This window comes from Arachis ipaensis, chromosome B5 (genome assembly GCF_059453495.1).
Source record: "Arachis ipaensis isolate K30076 ecotype BB chromosome B5, ASM5945349v1, whole genome shotgun sequence".
NCBI lineage: Eukaryota > Viridiplantae > Streptophyta > Magnoliopsida > Fabales > Fabaceae > Arachis > Arachis ipaensis.
The window spans coordinates 44,832,607-44,839,558 of NC_142440.1; the positions used below are offsets into that span (position 1 = coordinate 44,832,607).

Here is a 6,952-nt window from a genome sequence, read left to right on the forward strand (position 1 = left end):
ACGTCACTTGAGCTACTATGGTACATTGCTTAGTACAAGGTGGAGATATCAATGTGCACGAACTTATAGCTGAGGGGATTCAAGAGTCAGCTGAGAAGATTGATTCGGGTGCCAGGCTTTGGTACCCCAGCACCATCCTCAGACTGTGCATGAAGGCCAGGGTTGTCTTCGAGGATAGCAACCCAGATTGGTTAAATCCTGGGAGGCTAATTACGTTTCAGCGTCTAACTCATGTGACACCAGCCCAACAACAAAGAAGACCTCACATAGGAAAGCCAAAACTAAAAGGAAGATCTCACCAAGAAGAGTCTCATCAGGAAGAACACCAACAAAGAGAATATTATGACCCAACCAACATAAACCTGAACCACATTCATGGAGCCATTGAGGAGCTAGCAAGGAGTTATATAGAGGGACAAGAACAACAACTGCACATTCAAGCTCAAAGGATGGATCGTCAAGAAGAGTTCCTTTCTAATTGGATGAATCAACAAGGAGAATGACAAAAACAGCAAATGGAACACTATTCCCAGCTTACCCAAGCCATAAATCAAGTGACTGAAAGACAAGAGCGACAAGACAAGCGCCTTCAAGAACTCAATCAACGACAACTAGCTCAGGCGAAGGCATTCAATGAGTTCAGCGTACTGAACGAAGGACGGCAACTACATAGGGAGGAATTCTACACAAACACTCAAGCCAAGTTGAATTATATGTCTAGTCACATGCATAATCTGCACTCTGCAATCCCCAGGTATGATGAAGTCCAAAAAGAGCTAACAGAACAAGAGGAAGGAAAGGTGAAACAGCAGAAGGAAACACTGAAGAATAAGATGGAAGACGCTGGCTTCTGGAAGAAGTTGATTGGAAAAAGCAAGGGAAGTGGGAGTGCAAGCACTCAAAAAATACAAAGAGGACAAACAAGAAGGAGAGTAGGAGCAACCCCATGAGTAAAAGGTGGTGGAGTTCCCTCATTGTCCCATCTTTTTCAAGTTTTAAATAAGGAAAATCATGTATGAAATAGAACATGCTTCAATGGTAGTTTAGGATTTTCAATTCTGTTTTTAGTATTCTCCTTGCTTAGGTCTGTGATTGCTAGTCAAATTGCCTGTTTTCAATTTCATCTTGCTTATTGTGTTGCTTGTTTCCTTTTTAATCAAATAAAAAGAGAATGTGTTTTATCAAAGACCAGAGTGGAATCCATATTGTGGAGTAAGTTCCTAATTTTGTGGTGTGGTAATAGATTAACTAAGTTGGTTCACTAATAAGGTGGAAAGGCAACTATCTGTTCTGAATTATATGCTTGAAACACACCCCATGAGACTAGCTGAATAACAAGATCCCAAAAAAAAAGGGAAAGAAAAATGAAAGTTAAAGAATAAAAGAAAAAGAGTAAGAAATAAGGCTAGGCACCAAGGGTTTGAATCTTGAGAGATATGTCTATGGTGCTCTTGTGTAAGGGATTTACTTGGATGAATAAGCTCTTAGGGGTGCCTTATCACTTGGTAACTTGGGTTAACTAACCCGGGATTATCAGCTGAAAGTCCACTATCAAGAGTAACCCTTGCTACAGAACACTTAGTAACCCAAAGAGGTGCTGGACACCAAAGTCTCAAGAAAAGAAAATAACAAACCATGTGCCTGTGGTGTGTATGTATGGGGGAAAGAGACTTGAGGGAGTAAGTCCTTAGGGGTGTCTTGACACCTAGCACCTTGAACCAACTGGTTCGGGAGTGCTGGCTGAAAGCTTATCTTAAAGAGTCGCCCCCTCACAGAGCACCTAGTCTAAGAACACAAATAAGCCCTGAAATGAAAAAAATGATCAATGAATAAAAGTTTCATAAGGTGCAGTCAAGTGGGTATTCCAGGACATGATAAAGGTCTGAAAGCCAGTGAAGGAATGAACCTAAGTTGCTATGCATGAAACCACCATAAAACCAAGTACATGACTTCCACAATAATGACTCATTTCTCTTGGCATTTCATTCATCATTCTCTTGTTCCAGTACTTGCTTAGGGACAAGCAAGCTTTAAGTTTGGTATTGTGATCCCAGGGCATTTTGGCCAGTTTCACTGACCTTTTCTTTACTGTTTTAGGGTAGTTTCATGCATTTTCTTAGGAAATAAGCAAGTTTTGGGTAAAAATTCACTTACATCTTGATTCAAGCAAGCATAGTGCACTTTACATGATTTCATGAGAATTTTGCATGAATTAAATGACAAATTGGATGATGCATGTCTCATGATGAGGATTAGAACTTTGATGCACTTTATTGCTTGATTTCAGGACAAAGGAAGCAAGAAAGAACCACGTTAGCAACCACGTTAGTCTAACTAACGTGACCACTAACGTGGAATGGGAGCTAGCTTGCAACGTTAATGAGAAAAGTAATCGCCAATAACGTCCTCAAAGCCATCATAGCCCATGTTAAGAGTCACGTTAACTAAGTTAACGTGAACTCTAACGTGGAAGAAGAAAGTGGAGCCAACATTAGTGACACTCACCTTTGTCACTAACGTTGGACCAAGCTCATATTGGCCACGTTAAGGGCTACGTTAACTTAGTTAACGTGGACTCTAACGTTGGGAAGCAAAAGAATGGCCAACGTTAGTAACACTCACCTTTGTCACTAACGTTGGACTAAGCCACTTTAAGCCACGTTAACTCCCACGTTAACTTAGTTAACGTGGAATCTAACGTGGAGAAAGCAAATAATCGCCAACGTTAGTGACACTCACCTTTGTCACTAACGTTGGAATGAGCCACAATGAGCCACTATGAGCCACGTTAACTCCCACGTTAACTAAGTTAACGTGGAAGCTAACGTGGAGGAAAGGATGATGAGCCAACGTTAGTGACACTCACCTTTGTCACTAACGTTGGAGATGGCTATCATCACCACGTTAGAAGCCACGTTAACTTAGTTAACGTGGATTCTAACGTGGGAAGTAGGGGCATCTTGGAACGTTAGTGACAAAGGTAAGTGTCACTAATGTTCTCGAAGGATTGGCAAGCCTACGTTAAGAGCCACGTTAACTAAGTTAACGTGGACTCTAACGTAGGGGGAAGGGAGGACTCTCAACGTTATTGGAAAAGGTGAGTCCCAATAATGTGTGCAAAGGACCAAGAAGCAACGTTAGTGGTCACGTTGGTGCCACTAACGTTGAAGTTAACGTGGATCATCCCTGGGTTAGGAACGTTAGTGAAAAAGGTGATTGTCACTAACGTTCTCGAACCCACACTCTCACTTAACGTTAACGCCACTAACGTCCTGAGCTAAATACCCTGCCTACTTCACACTTTCTCTTTGCAAGTAAAGCTAAGCCCACTGAAGAGGATAACTGCTTCAAACTTAAGATCCAAAGGCCCATATCCAAGACTTGAAGAACCAACTAGAAGATCAGAAGAGTAGTATATATAGGGGTAGTTTTGAATTAGAGAGGAGCTTTTGGGGAGTTGGAAATTTGAGAACTACTCTCTGTATAATTTACTCTGCACTTCTAGTTTATTTTTGAGAATGTATCTTCCATCTTTGTTTTCCATTTCCAGAGCTATGAACAACTAAACCCCCTTCATTGGGTTAGGGAGCTCTGTTGTAATTTGATGGATCAACATTAGTTTTCATTATTCTTCTTCTATCTTTTCTCTTGATTTTACTAGAAAGCTTTCAATCTTCATCCAATTGGGTAGTTATCTTAGAAAAGAAGCTATTCATACTTGGATCTCTTCTGAACCTTGGAAGAGGAATGAAGAGATCATGCTAGAAATGCTTTCTCATGTTGGACCAAATTGGGGTTGGAAGGATATGGTGACTATAATTCTACCAACACTTGATTTGGGAATGCATGTGGTATAATCAGTGACCATACTTCATCTCTTCTCATGAGCAATTGACAAAGGAATTGGCTATTGATCAAGATTTGAGAGATTGAATTACAAGGAATTGTAATTTGATCACTTAAGATTGCCAAGGAGATCAATGAACGCATTGATTGAGGAAGAGATGAAAATGAACTTGATCCGGAGAATGCAACATCTCCTAAACCCAATGAATTCCCCATTCTGATCTTACCCATTCTTTTTAATTTCTGCAATTTACTTTTATGAGCATATTCCCCATTCCCATTTACAATCCTACAATTTACTTTTCGCCATTAATTTTCAGCTCTTTACTTCCAGCATTTACATTTTCTGCTATTTACTTTCCCGCCATTTAATTTCCTGCAACTCTCAAACCAAATTCTGCTTAGCTCAACTAGAACATTCTTCCAATTAAAGTTGCTTGACCAATCAATCCCTGTGGGATTCGACTTCAGTCTATTGTGAGTTTTTACTTGACGACAATTCGGTATACTTGCCGAAGGAAAACTGTTGAGAGACAAGTTTCCGTGCATCAAGTTTATGGCACCGTTGCCGGGGATTGATTTTGTATCAACAATGATTAAATTGGAGGATAACTAGATTGAGCATTTTTCTTTTGTTTGATTTAAGTTCATTTGAGTAATTTACTTTCTGTTCAGTTATTTCCTTCCCCTTCCCCTACCCATTTTCTTAGTTGTTTACAGTTCAGTCCACTAACCCACTAACTGTTTGATATATTGCATTACTCACACTAACAATATTTCTGTAGAAATTACTTTCTGCATCTATTTCCTTGCTTGTGCCTTGTTGGTTGTATGACAGGGAGAAGAAGCGGGGCTTCAACTTCTTTTGATTTTGAACCTGAGAGGACCTTCCTTAGATTAAGGAGGGAAGCAAGAGGAAAGAGAGTAGTTGGTGCTGAGGAAGAGGAGGAGTACTTTGAACCAGATATGGATGAGAATATGGAGAACCATCATGAAGAAGAGGCTCACAACCATGGCCGAGAAGGTCCAGCACATCAGGCTGGGCAAGAGAGAAGGGTTCTGGGTTCGTATATCAATCCAAACCCAGGAAATTGCGGGAGTAGCATCCAAAGGCCAACCATACATGCCAACAACTTTGAACTAAAGCCACAGCTCATCACCCTTGTTCAGAACAATTGTTCATCCGGAGGGAGTGTCCAAGAAGACCCCAATCAACATCTAACCACCTTCCTGAGGATATGTGATACTGTGAAGTCTAATGGTGTTCATCCTGACACCTATAGATTACTTCTGTTCCCTTTCTCACTCAAGGACAAGGCATCTAAATGGCTAGAATCCTTCCCAAAGGAGAGTTTAGCAACCTGGGAAGATGTGGTGAACAAATTCTTGGCAAGATTCTATCCTCCTCAACGGATCAACAGACTGAGAGCTGAGGTGCAAACCTTCAGACAGCAAGATGGTGAAACTCTATATGAAGCATGGGAGAGGTTTAAGGACCTGACAAGAAGGTGTCCACCAGATATGTTCAATGAATGGGTGCAGCTACACATTTTCTATGAAGGCCTTTCTTATGAATCAAAGAAGGCAGTAGACCATTCATCCGGGGGATCTCTAAACAAGAAGAAGACCATTGAAGAAGCCATAGATGTCATTGAGACTGTAGCTGAGAATGACTACTTCTATGCTTCTGAAAGAGGCAACACTAGAGGAGCGATGGAGCTAAACAATGTGGATGCACTGCTGGCCCAAAACAAGCTTATTACTAAGCAGCTGGCTGACCTCACCAAGAAGATGGAGAGGAACCAAGTAGCAGCAATCACCACCTCATCAGTAACCCAAGAGGGAGTGAATGCAGAGGCAAAGAGGAATGAAGAGATCATGCTAGAAATGCTTTCTCATGTTGGACCAAATTGGGGTTGGAAGGATATGGTGACTATAATTCTACCTACACTTGATTTGGGAATGCATGTGGTATAATCAGTGACTATACTTCATCTCTTCTCATGAGCAATTGACCAAGGAATTGGCTATTGATCAAGATTTGAGAGATTGAATTACAAGGAATTGTAATTCGATCACTTAAGATTGCCAAGGAGATCAATGAACGCATTGATTGAGGAAGAGATGAAAATAAACTTGATCCGGAGAATGCAACATCTCCTAAACCCAATGAATTCCCCATTCTGATCTTACCCATTCTTTTTAATTTCTGTAATTTACTTTTATGAGCATCTTCTCCATTCCCATTTACAATCCTGCAATTTACTTTCCGCCGTTTATTTTCAGCTCTTTACTTCCAGCATTTACATTTTCTGCTATTTACTTTCCCGCCATTTAATTTCCTGTAACTCTCAAACCAAATTCTGCTTAGCTCAACTAGAACATTCTTCCAATTAAAGTTGCTTGACCAATCAGTCCCTGTGGGATTCGACCTCACTCTATTGTGAGTTTTTACTTGACGACAATTCGGTATACTTGCCGAAGGAAAATTGTTGAGAGACAAGTTTCCGTGCATCACTTATACCACGAAGATTCTAATATCTCGGACTCGGTCCTCTGTATTAGATATCTAAGAGATATTCATTCTAGCTTGTTTGCATGTAGAACGGAAGTGTTTGTCAGGCACGCGTTCATAAGTGAGAATGATGATGAGCGTCACATAATCATCACATTCATCATGTTCTTGGGTGCGAATGGATATCTTAGAATAGGAATAAGCTTGAATTGAATAGAAAAACAGTAGTACTTTGTATTAATTCATGAGGAACAGCAGAGCTCCACACCTTAATCTATAGTGTGTAGAAACTCTTCCGTTTGAAAATACATAAATGATAATGGTCCAGGCATGGCCGAATGGCCAGCCCCCATGAAAGTCTAAGATAGCATAAAACTAATCAAAGGTCCCCTAGAAAGATAGTAAAAAGTCCTATTTATACTAAACTAGTTACTAGGGTTTACAGAGATGAGTAAATGATGTAGAAATCCACTTCCGGGGCCCACTTGGTGTGTGCTTGGGCTGAGCATTGTGCTTTACACGTGTAGAGGTCTTTCTTGGAGTTGAACGCCAGTTTGTAACCTGTTTCTGGCGTTTAACTCCACTTTGCAA

The 6,952-nt window shown here is 40.6% G+C and overlaps 1 non-coding gene across 1 annotated transcript; it reads right to left on the reverse strand.

Moving 5' to 3' along the window:
• Nucleotides 1-5,265: 5,265 nt before the first annotated feature.
• LOC148564039 (small nucleolar RNA R71) lies at nucleotides 5,266-5,372 on the reverse strand. The gene has a single exon (XR_015883929.1). It is a non-coding gene; the product is annotated as a small nucleolar RNA R71 (small nucleolar RNA).
• Nucleotides 5,373-6,952: the final 1,580 nt, after the last annotated feature.